Genomic DNA, 15,025 nt, shown 5'->3' on the forward strand with positions numbered 1-15,025 from the left:
TTAGGAGCCCATCAAAGAAACATGATGTGTGCTCAGAAATCTGAATGTATTTATTCCAAATCAATACACATCAACACAATCAATCCTGTTTTGATTCATTCAGGGAGTAGTTGTAGTGTTTTTCAAATGATTATGTAGACAACTAGACATTCTGAATTTGCATGTGATCTCTCACACTAAACATTTCTCAAGTTTGGACTGAACCTGGATATTACTATTTTCTTCAGATGGTCGACAAGTTAGATCAGGGATTGGTGCCAGCTGAACTTGGGCCATTGGATTACAAAGGACTGTACAATGTAATGAGCACTGCTGTTTCTGTTTCCTTTTCGTCTCTTTGAAGGGATTACATCAGCGTAGAGACCTGCTTTTACTATATTATATTAAAAATAAAGTAAAAGAATTAGTCTATATCTATACAGAAACAGAAAGAAAAAAAGGTCCTGCCCACCAAGCAATGTCTCTTCTGACTTGTGGAACATTTGTCCTTGTCCACTTTTGCTATGTAATAAACGAAGTTTGGTGTACCTTTTTTCCAGGCTGTTTCCAAAGCACTTTTTTGAGCACATGTAGAAGGCCTACTTAAGGTACTCTTCGGTTAATCATAATATGATTATGATATATGACTATTATTTTTTTCTGAAAACTTCTTTAGCTGGTTGAAATGTAGAGAGAAATAATGGCCGAGCCTGAGCGGTTTGTAGAGCCTGATCCAGAACTTCCTTTAGCTCTTCTTGATCAAAAAGAGGTTGGCACATTTCCACCTTATGGTGCAGTATGATCAATTCAAAGTAATAGAACCATTGTACTGATGTGCTGGCTTTCCAATCTATCAGGCTGGAAAAAAGTTGCTTCTCATTACTAATTCAGATTACCATTATACAAACAAAATGATGTATCATGCATTCAATCGCTTTCTTCCTAATGATGTGGGATGGAGAGATCTTTTTGAAATGGTAAGTTTATCTCTCTCCCTTATACCAGCTTTGTAGAAGTGACTGTTTAACAGTCATTGCTTACAACATACTGGAAACTTCATTAATATCCATTGATTCTTTCTTACTATAGGTTACAGTCTCCGCAAGGAAGCCAGAGTTTTTCCAGCTTTCACTTCCATTATATGAGGTTGTAACAGATGATGGACTAATGCGCCCCTGTTTTAAAGTAAAGTCAGGTCAAATTCTTCGCGCCGTTACTGTTGTGAACCAGCAACTCATAGAACCTCCAATAATTCTTTTTCTGTCACTGTGAAGGAACATGTTTCGTTTCAAACTGTGAATATGTATTATGCTGTTGCATTATGTTCATATTTCTTCAAAACTCAATGATTGGAAACCAAAAATAGAACTTAAAGGAAAAAATAGGGGGCATTCTTTGTTAGATAATCTACTGCTATCTTGTGTGAACACAGCAAGGGAAGACGGCGCCGAAAGGCCTCCTGCTGTGATACTGTAGCCGCTGCAGGGGTAGGCGCCACACGGCTCACCTAGTAGCACTGTAGCCACATGCAGAGGCCGGCGCAGAGTCAGCCCTGCTGTGTTATCTAGTTACTGTTGCAGCATGTGCGCTGTACTAGGACTAGATGGATAGAGTTGTATAAATAGACTACCACGACAACTCAGTAAAGAGAGTTCAGATTTATCATCTCCTAGACAGAACTTCGGCCAACACTGATGTCTTGTACTGTGTATGTATGCTCTGTTCTCCCTTCTTCTTCTAGCTCTAGCCATAGTGCGTGGGGACGGACAACTCTTGTTCGTGGTCGGCACGGCTAGTGGGTGCTCGGCAATACTAGCGGGTGCTCGACAAGACTGGTGAGTGGTTCACTCACATGAGCCAGTGATCCTGTGGGCCAACAAGTGGTATCGGAGCCGTACAAGTGCCGTCGCCTAGACTAACCGCTTGCGATGACGGGCAGTTCAGATATGGGCAACAGCAGTGGCACTAGTTGTGGCTGCCCAACCACGACCGGAGGTCATTGTTCGCACGGTGCGGGAGGTCAGCGACACCTAGTTAGCCGACGCTGACTCGCACCAACTATAGAGAGTGGTTGGTGACCATGAAGGTCAAGCTCAGAGCCCGACGGCTCTAGAATACTGTTGACAAGGGCACCGATAATAAAGAAGATGACATGTCAGTGTTGGAGGCTATTCTCGCTATTGTACCGACGGAGTATAGGGAGCCGTTGGGGGCGAAGAGCTCGGCTAAGGAGGCGTGGGAGGCTATTGCGGCGATGCGCGTCGGTTCCGACCGCGCAAAGAAAGCGACGTCCCAGCTTATGAAGCAGGAGTACGCCAACCTCAAGTTCAAGGATGGTGAAACGGTGGAGGACTTCTCCCTCCGCCTGCAGACGCTCATCAGCAAGCTGAAGAGCCATGGTGTCACCATCGACAAAGAGGAGGCAGTCTCCAAGTACCTCCACTCCATGCCGATAAAGTACATCCATATCGCTCTCTCCATAGAGACGATGCTGGACTTGTCCACCCTCACCATTGAGGATGTGACAGGCCATCTGCGGGCGGTGGACGAGCGCCTAGAGCAGGCGACAACAAAGAAGGATAGCGGAAAACTCCTACTGACGGAAGAGGAGTGGGTTGCTCGGAGGAACTCTGGGAAGGCAGCCTCCTCCAGCCGCGGTGGTGATGGCAAGCACGTGGCAAGGCTTCTTCGGAGAAGAAGCAGGTCGACCCCAACGCCTGCCGGTGTTGCGGGAAGATGGGCCATTGGGCATGAGAGTGCCCAAATAGTAAGCAGGAAAAGAAGGCTCAGGCTCACCTAGCGCAAGCCGATGATGAGGATGAGGCCACTATCCTGATGGCGACGTTCTGTGCACTACATGACGTCGAGGCCGAGGAGAGGAAATAGGCGACGACGGTGGAAGGACCTGGGAAGGCCCTGAAGACTATCAACCTCGACGAACCACAGGCCCAAGTCCACCTCGAATGTGTGGGCGCTGACTAGGAGCAGCGGTGGTATCTGGACTTAGGTGCCAGCAACCACATGACGGGCTCTAAGGAATCCTTCTCCGAGCTCGACGACGATGTTACCGGTACGGTGAAGTTTGGTGACGGCTCAGGGAGAACCGCACGCTAACAGATGTATATTACATCTCACAGCTGTGTTCTAGCATCATCAGCATTGGTCAGCTGAATGAGCGCGGTAGCGAGGTACTGATCAAGGACAGAGTCCTTAGGATCAGGGACCAAGAGCAGTGACTTCTTGCCAAGGTGAAGAGGTCCCTGAATCGGTTGTACCTGCTCAATCTGAAGGTAGAGCAGCCGGTGTGCCTAGCGGCAAGGCACTCTGAGGAACCGTGGATGTGGCATGCCTAGTTTGGACATCTCAGCTTTGACGCGCTTGGTCAGCTAGAAAAGATGGTCCGAGGGCTACCCCACATCAAACATGGAGGCGAGCTGTGTAATAGCTACCTAGCCAGGAAGCAGAGGAGGCTACCATTCCCAAAGGCGGCCAAGTATCACGCGAAGGACGCTCTCGAGCTCATCCACGATGAACTCTGTGGGCCAATCACGCCTGCTACAAATGGTGGTCGGAGGTACTTCCTCCTGCTCATGGATGATTGCAGTTGCTACATGTGGCTACAACTCCTGACGAGCAAAGACGAAGCAGCGGTGGTGATCAAGAAGTTCAAGATGCGCGCGGAGGCCAAGAGCGGCAAGAAGCTCCGCGTGCTGAGGACTGATCGCGGTGACAAATTCACTTTGGTGGAGTTCGCTGTGTACTGTATGGATCAGGGTGTGGGGCAACACCACACCACGCCGTACTCGCCACAACAGAATGACATGGTGGAGCGACGGAACCAGATGGTGGTCGGCATGGCCCGATCCATGATGAAGGCCAAAGGCATGCCGGTAAGGTTCTAGGGTGATGCGGTGACCATGGCAGTGTTCATCCTCAATCGCTCTCTGACCAAGGCCCTGACGGGCAAGACATTGTTCGAAGCTTGGTATGGGTGCAAGCCAAGCGTGTCCTTCCTTCGAACATTCGGCTACATCAGCCACGTCAAGAAGATGAAGCCGAACCTCACCAAGCTAGAGGATAGGAGCACACCCATGGTGTTCCTAGGCTACGTAGAGCGTACCAAGGCATATCGGCTCTACGACCCATGTGGAGACAAGGTGCTTGTCTTGTGCGACGTCGTGTTCGACGAGGAGGCGGCTTGGGACTAGAGCAGTCCGAGCAAGGGGGAAGCTGGTGGCTTCACCAGCACCTTTGTCGTCAAGCACTTGGTCATCCACGGTGGTGAAGACGCTAGGGGAAGAGATGCCGAGCACTCCTAGGGCAGTGCCAAGCACTCCTGGAGGGATGCTGAGCATGCCAGGAGTGGTGCCAGGAGGTTCTGTAGTGGTGGCGACCACTCTAGGATGGGTGCCGAGCACTTCCGTGGCGGAGCCAAGACGTCTTGCAGTGGTGCCGACCACTCCAAGATTGAGGCTGGCCACTCCTATAGTATGGCCAAACACTATAGGAGTTATGACGAGCTATTCATAAGTAGTGTCGAGCACTACAACCAGGGTGCCGAGCACTCAAGGTGCTATGCCGAGCACTCCGGCAGAATAGGGAATTCCATCGACACCGATTGAGTTCGCCCCACCTCCAAGTGACATCACTGAGTTCGTGGATGCCTACCACGAAGGTGAGGAGGTGCGGTTTTCGCAAGCTGGATGACATCATCAGGTGGCATAGGATCCTCAGGACTGGCTGGTGAAAGCTCTAGTCTGGTTTTAGTGAATTGATGAAACCCTAAGTGCTAACCTAGTTTATCAAGTGATCATGACATAGGTAGCACATTCCAAGTGGTGAAGCAAATGAAGATCATGACATGATGATGGTGATGTCATGGTGATGATCAAGTGCTTGGACTTGAAAAGAAGAAAGAGAAAAACAAAAGGCTCAAGGCAAAGGTATAAATGGTAGGAGCTATTTTGTTTTGGTAATCAAGACACTTAGAGAGTGTGATCACATTTAGGTTTGATAGCCGTACTATTAAGAGGAGTGAAACTCACATCGAAATGCGGTTATCAAAGTGCCACTAGATGCTCTAACTCATTGCATATGTATTTAGGATTTAGTGGAGTGCTAACACCCTTGAAAATGTTTGTGAAAATATGCTAACACATGTGCACAAGATGATACACTTAGTGGTTGGCACATTTGAGCAAGGGTTAGGAACTTCACCGGTGGAGTGTCCGCCCGTAGAGTGTGGACAGTCCAACGGTGCCACCGGTGCCCTAGACAGAAAAGATGGAGGTCACTGTAAGTGACCGGACGCTGGTCTCTATAGGACCGGCGCATCCGGTCAGTAGCAGCTAAAGAAGCGCAGTGTTGGTCATCGACCGGACGCTGGCGCTGAAATGATCGGATGCTGGCTGGCTACATCCAGTCACACTGACATGGTCATGCACAGAGGAGTCGTCGAGTGACCAGACGCTGGGTGTGTCCGGTCGAGCATGACCGGACGCGTCTGGTCGAAGAAATTCGTTTCTGGAACCTTACTAGAAATGACTGGAGGCTCAGTGTCTGATCACTTATGTTGCAGCATCCGGTCGACTGTTGACCATTGAGATCGGGTGAACAGTATTCAAAGGGAGGGGACACGTGGCGTGTATCACGTGACCGGACGCTAAGGGCCAACGTCCGGTCGATCCGGCCAAATCATCCGGTCACCCTGAGTTGTGCCCAGTGAAGGGGTATAACGACTCTATTTCATGGGGGCTTCTATTTAAGCCCCATAGCCAGCTCAAGCTCACTCTCTTAGCCATTTGCATTGACATAGTAACCTTGTGAGCTCAGCCAAAGCCCTCCCACTCATCTCCATTATTGATTCATCATCTTTGTGAGATTGAAAAAGAATCTAAGTGCATTGCTTGAGTGATTGTATCTAGAGGCACTTGGTGTTCATATTTTGCTGCGAGATTCGCTTGTTACTCTTGGTGGTTGCCGCCACCTAGACGGCTTGGAGCAACGAGGATCGTCGAGCGGAGGGTGGTGATTGTCTCCGGCTCCGATCGTGGTGATTGTGAGGGGTTCTTGACCTTTCCCCGGTGGAGAGCCAAAAGGTACTCTAGTAGGATTGCTCATGGCTTGTGTGATCCTCATCTTGTGTTGGTTGTGCGGCACCCTATTGAGGATTTGGCATGTGAAGCCAATTAGCGCGATGAACCTCTAAGTGAGTGAATCGCCACAACGAGGACTAGCTTGCCGGCAAGCAAGTGAACCTCAGATAAAAAATCATTATGTTTATCATTGATTCCGAGGTGATTGGTCTTCATTGTTATTCATCCTTGTGATTGATTGGCTCATTCATCTACACGGCGGTATAACTATCTTGCTTACTCTCTTTACATTACCACAAACTAGTTATCAAGCTCTTTAGTGTAGCTAGTTGTGAGATCTTGTTAATTTGATTGGTGTGGCTCTTTAGTTAGCCTTTGAGAGCACACTAACTTAGTGTAGTGACATAGCTATTGTGTGGATAGAAACTATATACACTAGAATTATGGTAGGTGGCTTGCAATATAAGTAGGCTAGCACAACACTTGCTTCATCTCATAATTGTCTAACTGGTTTGTTAAGAGTTGTTGTAGAAATTTTTATTAGGCTATTCACCCCCCCTCTAGCCATTAGGACCTTTTAGGTGGTCGACTGCTCAATGACGCAGAGCTGCTGCTCGTCAGTACAGAGGAACCACCCATGTTTGCGCTAGCTGAACGGGATGCAAACTGGTGACGGGCGATGCTGGAGGAGATGAAGGCAATCGAGGAAAATGAGACATGGCAGCTCGTCGATCCACCTCCAGGATGCCATCCGATCAGCCTGAAGTGGGTGTACAAGGTCAAGCGGGATGAGCTCGACGCCATTGTCAAGCATAAGGCACGTCTTGTCGCTCAAGGCTTTGTTCAGCGCAAGGGCATAGACTTCGAGGAGGTCTTTGCGCTAGTAGCGCGTATGGAGTCGGTCCGTTTGCTACTAGCTTTGGTAGTAGCAAAGGACTAGCGTGTCCATCACTTGGATGTTAAATCGGCCTTCCTCAACGGCGAGCTGGCGAAGACGGTCTTTGTCAGGCAACCTCCAGGTTTCATCGTCAAGGGAGAGGAGCATAGGGTGCTCTGACTGCGCAAGGCGCTCTACGGGCTGCGACAGGCCCCTCGAGCATAGAACGCCACGCTGGGCGAGCTTGGGTTTCAACGGTGTGCAACCGAGCACACGCTCTATGCGCGGCGATGGGGAAGGAGGAGCTCGTCGTCGGCGTATATGTGGATGATTTGATCGTCACCGGCATACGCACGGAGGACATCAATGGCTTCAAGTGCGAGATGGCAGCTCGTTTTCGAATGAGCGATCTCAGTGTACTCTCCTACTACCTCTGCATCGAGGTGAGACAGGGGAAGGAGGAACTCACGCTCGATCAGAGCGCGTATGTCTCCAAGCTGTTGGAGAGGAGCGGTATGGCTGAGTGCAAGCCATGCGTGACTCCGATGGAGGAGCGGCTGAAGCTGACGAAGGCCAGCACCGCCACGAAGGTGGATGCAACACTCTATCGGAGCATCGTCGGTGGTCTGCGCTACCTAGTCCACATGAGGCCAGACATTGCGTTCGTCGTGGTCTACGTCAGTCGCTTCATGGAGGATCCCAGAAAGGATCACTGGACTGTGGTAAAGCGACTACTGCGCTATGTCAAGGGGGCGGTAGATCATGGATCATCTTCCTAAAGATCGGTGGGAGTAGGCTGTAGCTCACTGTGTTCAGCGATGCAGATATGGCGGGGGACATCGACGGACGATGGAGCACCTCTGGCGTGCTCGTCTTCCTTTGGTCGGCCCCAAGTTCATGGCTGTTGCTGAAACAGAAGGTGGTGGCGCTATCTACGTACGAGATAGAGTACGTATCAGCGGCCACAGCGGCGTGCCAAGTTGTGTGGCTACGTCGGCTGCTGGGCAAGCTGACCGGCGTGGAAGCTCACCCACCAGCACTGATGGTGGACAACCAGCCCGCCAACACCCTCGCAAAGAATCCAGTTCTGCACGACCGGAGTAAACACATCGACGTGAAGTTTCACTTCCTTAGGGATTGTGTCGATGGAGGGCAGATTGTCATCGAGTTCGTCGAAACTGGTCGGCAACTTGCGGACATCCTCACCAAGCTGCTCGGACGTCTTCGACTCACAGAGTTGAAGGAGATGATCGACATGGAGGGGATACAAGGGTTAGCAGTAGGATTAGGAAAAGATTGTTAGATAATCTACTGCTACCTTGTGTAAACACAGCAAGGGAAGGCGGCGCCGAAAGGCCCCCGCGGTGATACTGTAGCAGCTGCAGGTGCAGGCACCGCACGGCTCACCTACAGCACTGTAGCCATATGCAGAGGCCGACGCAGAGTCAGTCATGCTGTGTTATCTAGTTACTGTTGCAGCATGTGCGTTGTACTATGACCAGTTGGATAAAGTTGTATAAATAGACTACCACAGCAACTCAGTAAAGAGAGTTCAGATTTGCCATCTTTCAGACAGTGCTTCGGTCAACGCTGGTGTCTTGTACTGTATGTGTATGTTCTGTTCTCCCTTCTTCTTCTAGCTCTAGCCATAGTACGTGGGGACGGACAACGCTTATTCGTGGTCGGCACGGCTAGTGGGTGCTCGGAAACACTAGCGGGTGCTCGACAAGACTGAGCCGGTGATTCTATGGGCCAACATTCTTTCATAGTAGCTTCCCTATCTAATTAAGATGATTTATAGTTCCGACATCATATTTTTTGGAACAAATTATTTTTGACCCCTCAACTATTATGTTTATTTATTTTTAATCTCAAACTACAAAACTAGTAAATATGGCACCTCAACTTTCAATGCTCTTCAGTTTATGCTGTTCAGTTTTTACACCTCGGTCTGGTTGCTGTGGTCTTCAATTAGCTTGGGCCCACCTGTCATATGCTCCATCTCTCCCTCTTCCCCCAACGCCACTTCCCATAGCTATGTCCAGAGTGCTTGCTTTTGCGCCGCTGCATTCACCTCTGCTGTGTGCGGACCACCCCGCTGCCTCGTACCTGTGTGCTGCCGCAGACTGTCCCTTGCTCATCACCAGAGAGATGGAGCGACAGAGGAGACGTGCCATGGCCGAGCTCGATGCAGCCCCTAGCTACACCAATTCAAGTTTCCGCCCATGGCCTGCATGCCCTGGGTGGCCGAGAGAGAGAATGGGCACCCCCCATGCCATGGAGCACCATCGGACACGGGGACAGCTGTGAGGGCAAACTCGCTGTGCGCTGGATGAGGGAAGGAGGAGGCTGCGATGGCGGACTGGTGGAGAAGATAAAGAGGAGGTGGACGGCTGAGCATGTCTCCTTTGGTACAGTTGGACGTGGTGCTGTGGATGGTGGAGTGGGAGAGTGGCGGCAGTGGCAGATGGACAGAGGAGAGAAGGAGATGGGGACAGTGGTGGTGAGAAAAGGAGGGAGTGAGAGGAGAGAAAGATGGGGTGTCTTACATGTGGGCCATGCTGGGCCCGAGTTACCGGAAAACCACCGAAACTAGGCTGAGGGGCCAAAATTGAACGGTATTGGTAGTTAAGGTGCCAAGATTACCTGGTTTTGTAAATTAGACAAACTCAAGAGTTGAGGGGTCAAAAAGTGGACTTGTTCCTTTTTTTAGCGAAAGTTGTAACATCACTACTTATCAACAGCAGAACCACATGTTGGTCTTTGTTGTGCAGAAGTTTGGGTGTTCTGATATGCAGGCACCGATGTTGTTTTCCCATTTAGGTGCTTGGATCTTCTCTTTCTTTAGTGCAGATATGATTTTTTTTTCCATTTTTATTCTGAAATGGAGAAGGGAGAGTTTGGATTGGGGAATAAAACAAGAGAGCTACTCCAACTTTTATGCTTAATTGCTTATGTCACTAGACTAGATCCTGCAACCTTAGTTTCTTTCTTCGATATGCTCTTGTCTATTATCCACTGCCAGTTTTGTGACTGACTTGCTACCCCTTTTATGAAATGGGTATTTAGGTGGCTTATATTCTGGTGGTAGTGCTCAGATGGTTGAGAAATCACTAGACATTCATGGGGATGAGATATTATATGTTGGGGACCATATTTACACAGATGTAAGCCAGTCAAAAGTTCATTTACGATGGAGGACGGCATTAATCTGCAGAGAACTAGAAGATGAGGTTAGTTTGCTTACCTTCTCTCACTAATTAAAAAAATAATGACGGTGTGTAGATCATTGGGCATTACAGTAGCATTTTAATTTCCGACTAGCAGGATGAAGCTTTCTCTTGAACATTTATTGATTCTGTCTGGTATTTTTCCATCTCACATTGCATTTCCAATTTTCTTAAAAGGAATTTTTGGACAAGAACATCTTTAATTCATTTCATTTTGAGTAACTGTATCAGAACTCTTAGATTTGCCTTGCCTTGTAATTTCATATGGGTGACTTCTTGGATCAGTTTTAGTTTAGTTGGTGCCTATACTGCTCTTATTGTCCTTGCTGCTTGGGAGCCGTGGAAGCATCATAACAACTGCATTTTTAACAATGCCACTCCTATGATATGGTGGTTAGGACGGTGATTGAAGAAGGAACTGTCCGGTGTGCTGCTGGGACTAGGGATCATAGGAACTTGGTCATGGGGTTAATATAGTCCTCCCTCCCTGGTTCTAACTGTGTGCTGTAGTGATGTGCTGTGGCCATCTTTCTGTTGTCCGTGTTGCGTTTATTTTACATTCCGCCATTGTGGACTTGTGGTGGCCTTTGAGGTTAGGGCATCATCTTTGAGTGTTTTTTCTTTATACCTTTTTTCCTATTTAATGAAATGGCACCCGGCTCTTCTGCGCGTCCGAAGAAAAACTACTTACATAAGCATAAAACTATCTACTGGTGATATGATGGTATAACTACATGAAGCAGCCTGCACCATGTATACCATTTAGGTGCTGTTTGGTTCAGTGATTTTTGGGCGTTATCAGATCATGCTGCAATCAGATTCCCTTACATTTGTTTATTTCATGATACCCTTAAATCCGTTTCCACAGTATCGGATACCAGTCCTATTCAATCACAATCCCTTTTGATCGTAAACAGATAACACCACAGGTTCCGATTACAAAAGAAAAGAAAAAAAAACTGACGGTGCTAAGGAGGAGGATGACTCCGCCCATTTCATCTTCCCTCTTCCATCCCTCCTGGGTGCTAGCTTCCTGCGCGCAACGCCGCCACCATGCTCTGCAGACATGCGGCCTCAGCCGGCGGCGCGCGTAGGAAGAGGGCCGCTGCTGCCGCGCTTTGCAGCAATCCTTTATGAGGATCGCGAGTGTGCCATCCCAAAATCCTGCCACCCTGCCCCTGCAATGGCAAAGATCAGGAACGACAGAGCACATTGTTGCCATAGACCTGACGAGATTCAGGAAGGTTCATTCAAATTGTTTTTCTTCCACATGGTAACAGATACCATTACATGGGGAAACCAAACAATCAATGGGATCGCCCATTCCGTCGCTGATTACAGTGTGATCTGTTACCATTTACATTTACGTTATCACTGCATCAACCAAACAGCACCTTAATTCCAATATGCTGATGACACACTTATACTGACCATTATCAAGTATATACATCTGTTGATTCTGACTTAATGTGGAAGCAAACCTAGATAGACCACAATTTGTTATGCTGTCGGTACTATGTAGCCAATCGAGTTGTAGCCTCTTGTTGACCAATTTCCTCTTCTGTGTTTGCAGTTTGATGCACTGGTCAAAAGCCATGATCAGAAAGAAAAGCTTGTTACACTTATACAACAAAAAGAAAGTGTGGGGGATCTTTTTAACCAGCTTCGCCTGGCTTTGCAGAGGCGCTCTAATTCACGTTCTGCACAGGTACTAGAGTGAAGCCTGATGCTTTAGTGAGCTCCAGCATGTTGAATGTCCTTTTCAGATGTTTGAAACTTTAACATTTGTATTACTTTCAGCAGTGCACTGCTGTCATGTATGAATTTTTATACATCTTAACCAAAAATTAAGATAAATTTTGTTAAGTTCTCGATATGCATGCACTGATATACATTTTTTTCAGACACTTGCTGCAACTTGTATGGATGACCAGGAGCTTACGGAAAGTATGCAAAAGTTGCTCATTGTTATGCAAAGATTAGATGAAAAGATTGGGCCCATGCTAGAAGCAGATGGAGAACTTTTCAATAAAAGGTACATCAACCACTATGTAAATTCTTATTCTTGTAGCGAATTTGGGAAATCCTTCAAATCTGGGTGTTCAGATCTATTATCCCATATATTTCTTACATAAATAACTGCTTTGAAACTAACATAAATAACTGCTTGGAAACTATGGGATAAGAGTCATCTGACCAGGCAAATTGAAAAGTGAGTGGCTATAATTTTTTTGACAGTGAGGAAAAATGTTGTATGGACTCCAAACTGAATGCAACTAATTTTGCATTTGCTGTAGATATGCTGGTATATACACATCAAGGGTTTCAAATTTTCTACACTATACTCCATTCATGTATTTCCAATCTCAAGAACAGGTAAATACACAGCTCCATACACTCTGCTGTGCTGTTACCTTTGGCGTTTTGCTATTGTCATGTTTTTTGGTTTAGATTCAAGAATGCCGATTTTCTTTACAATGACTGAAGACTAATAAGAGCAATAGAAGATGCTGCTTGTGGCTAGGCAGCTACCTTGAAGCTTGTGAAAAGAATATAAGACATGCTATGTGGGTAGGACGAATATTGTGGCCATATTTTTCCATTAGGGTGGTGACTTTACAGTTATCAATCATCCAAGTAGAGGTAGAAGAAAAGAGTGATGCAAGCATACATAAGAGAGCAAGAAGAGTAAATGATGGAGAATGAGCAAGGAGAACAGTGATGGAGAGTGAGCAAGGAGGGTGTTCTGACTAAGCTACTAAGACATGCTATGCGGGTAGGAGGAATATTAAAAAAAAGGGCGTACCCAGTGCAGAGAGCTCCTGCTCGGTGTTAGTGACCGCGACTCGAACCCGGGACCTTCCGGTCACAGGCGGTAAGACTCTACCGCTTGCACCAGGCCCGCCCTTCTAGGGTAGGAGGAATATTGTGGCCATATTTTTCCATTAGGGTGGTGACCTTACAGTTATCAATCATCCAAGTAGAGGTATAAGAAAACAAAGTGATGCAAGCATACATAAAAGAGCAAGAAGAGTAAATGATGGAGAGCGAGCAAGGAGAACGGTGATGGAGAGTGAGCAAGGAGGGTGTTCCGACTAAGCTACTAGCCACTAGAAGAGTGCACTATTAAGTTGAAATAGTATACTACATCAAGATGAAGTGTAGTAATTTTTTTGCGACAATATGAAGTATAGTATTAATGATTTGTTTGTGTTTTGTTTGAAATTGAAATCAACATAAATTAGTGTTGATTGCATATCATATATATTATTGCAAACTCATGATCGCTATTTTTGTTTTACTATTAACTTGTTGATTCTTGAAAAATGTCTCAGACACTTGCACTTGATGCCCATTCCTATTCTGGGGGAAAGGCCATCAAAGTTCATTGAGCGTCTGTTCAAGTTACAATGTGGAGATTAGGCAGGGAAGAGAGAACGTGATCATTGTGATTATGGCTGCGATGGCTAGACAGTAACAATTGTCATTTTGAACAAATTAATCAACACATCTTGTATGATTGTATGCATGTATAAGTAAATCTTTAGTTATAGCATGCTGAATGATTGGTCCGATAGTTTTGTCGTGCCCAACCAAAAGAGTTTCATTTGGGGAGGCACAGTGAACTGTTTTGGTGTACCTGCTGCTATTTGCATTGTATATGTAAGGTGTGAAGTGAAGTATGATAAGGTAAAGAACTAAAGATAAGTGATAAATCACGCCATTTGATGCTGCGCAAGACGAGATTTTGTCTTTTAGGGTGAGTTTGGTTTTGGCAAAGTTAGATGGGATTTGACTATGGAACGAACGGGCATGCCCAGGTTCTTAAAAGTTGCAGCCTACGGAACGAATGGGCATGTGCGAAAAAGAAAGGATAAAAACAAAGCTATGCTAGGATAAAAACAAGGAACGGATAGTGAATCTATCACAAAACCGAACCGATGTATTCATTGATACAAAAACTGCTCACACGGGGGCTCCCCCACAAACTTAACGATTATATTCGCTGACTACTTCTACTCCAAATACTACTGTGGCCGCTCGGCGGCATCGGCTGATGCCAAAGGAGAGGCCACGACACATGCCGCTGAACATAACCACCACCGCAAGGGCCCCTCCCGGTTCCTCTCCCTCGACTTTGGTGAGCGCAACGGGTACCACAAGGGCCCTGCTTGGTTCCACTCCCTCAACTTCGGCGAGCGCAATGGGTACCTCAAGGGCGTCGCACCCATAGATGCTCAGCAGAAGAGCATAGAGCTCCTGACCTTCTCATGCAGTCAGAGGCAGCTCCTAGGAAGGGACGCTACCCGCTGAGGTATGGCCATCGTGGCTGGAAGATGTCTCATCAAACTTTATGAACTGGTCAACCTGAGCAGCTGCAAGGGCGAAACCTCCCACCGGCGTAGTCTCGAGCGTCTTCCTCTCCAACAAGGCTCGCCCGGAGAAGACTCGTCGGAAGGAGTCCACGTGCGGCTCCATCCTGACGAAAGCCTCGTAGACGGTGACAAAGCTAGCGACATACAGTACCCTCCAGTGCGCCACCTCCTTTGATGAAAGCAGCCCCTTCTCGACAAAGGCGACCAGCACCACCTCATCTACGCTGGATGGCCTCCAACTCGACATTGCGCATAGAAATCACAAACGGGTCTGTGAGTTCTCCTTTCCCTCTCCCTTCCCCTATTTAAGAAGGAGATGTAGCAATTGAAAGAAGGGCAAAGGATTGGGGCGAAAAACCATCTCCCTTCCCCTTTCAATGCGGATGGAAAATGATGGACACACCCTAACCGACGGGACACACCCTGACCGACGGGACGCACCCTACCCGACGGAATGGTGCATGGTCA

At 47.5% G+C, this 15,025-nt stretch overlaps 1 pseudogene; it reads left to right on the forward strand.

Moving 5' to 3' along the window:
• The window catches only part of LOC136457996 (uncharacterized), a 76,097-nt pseudogene extending 62,423 nt beyond the window's left edge, over positions 1-13,674 (forward strand).
• Positions 13,675-15,025: the final 1,351 nt, after the last annotated feature.

Source organism: Miscanthus floridulus, chromosome 6, assembly GCF_019320115.1.
Source record: "Miscanthus floridulus cultivar M001 chromosome 6, ASM1932011v1, whole genome shotgun sequence".
Taxonomy (NCBI): Eukaryota; Viridiplantae; Streptophyta; class Magnoliopsida; order Poales; family Poaceae; genus Miscanthus; species Miscanthus floridulus.